Below are 1,193 nucleotides of genomic sequence, written 5' to 3' on the forward strand. Positions count from 1 at the left end.
TATCCTTACTGGGTACTGAAACTGAAAAAAAATCTATTATTTTTCATATCAATAAAGTACTTTAATTTTTTTCTTCTATTGAAAGCAATCACAAGTGGTACCTAGCATGGTACCAATCTAGTTGTTACTTTTGGATCATGACAAAATTTGTCCATGACCATGCTCTTAACTTATATGGTTCTTTGGTCTAGCCCATTTTGATGCCAGGGTACCTCACAGCTAGCCCTGGGTCCATCCAGTCCCTCATTGTGACACTGCTTTTGGGGTGCTAGGAGGCTTAGAATAAGAAAGCAGATGCCCAGGTATGAAGCATTATTTGGAGTCAATTAACTCCCAAGTTACAGAGTATTAACTATCTTCCTATGTGTATACAAAAAGGACATTGCTCTAAATTAACTATGCAAAGGACATAAGGAGAAAAGAAAAGAGGTTTTTTCACTCATATTTCTGAGGATTCAGACCTTACAAATTAACAGAGTCTGATTAGGAGAAAAAGGTGACAGGCCAGTTGGAAAGAAAATCACAGAGAAGGAAGTTACAGAGAAACACAGAAGAATGGGAGTACCTCAGGAGCACTGTGGTAAACCTAAGCTCCCTGTGGCAAGGGAGGAAGGACGTACCAATGTTAAACCTAAAATGTTTAGAACTATATTTCCATCAGAATAGTGTAGTAGTTGGGCTGGAGAGATATCACTGTTGGTTGGGCGTTTGCCTTGCACGTGGCCCTTGAGGCTCCTCCAAGTTCGATTCCTCCGCCCCTCTTGGAGAGCCTGGGAAGCTACTGAGAGTATCTCGCCTTCACGGCAAAGCGTGGCAAGCTCCCCATGGTGTATTAGATATGCCAAGCACAGTAACAACAAGTCGCACGATGGGGACATTATTGTGCCTGCTTGAGAAAAATCTATGAACAATGGGAGGACAGTGTTGTAGTGGGAAGATAGTGGAAGTTGAAGATAGGGGAGGTTGTGCTGCGTCCAGCCTTCTACACCATCCCAGACCTGACTCTCGGAACCAGAGAGAAGATCGCCAGCACTAGCAGGTCCTTTGAAGGCCCTTCACAGACATCCCAGGGACTTCAAATGTTGGGTCCCCACACCATCAAATCTCAAATGAACTCCAAAATTTGGAGTGTTTGTTCACACCAGCTTGCAGGCTGTTCTGCTAGGCAAAGCAGCAGCCTCCCAAGAGAAGCA

The sequence above is a fragment of the Sorex fumeus genome, unplaced genomic scaffold (genome assembly GCF_029834395.1).
Source record: "Sorex fumeus unplaced genomic scaffold, SorFum_2.1 ptg000134l, whole genome shotgun sequence".
Lineage (NCBI taxonomy): Eukaryota > Metazoa > Chordata > Mammalia > Eulipotyphla > Soricidae > Sorex > Sorex fumeus.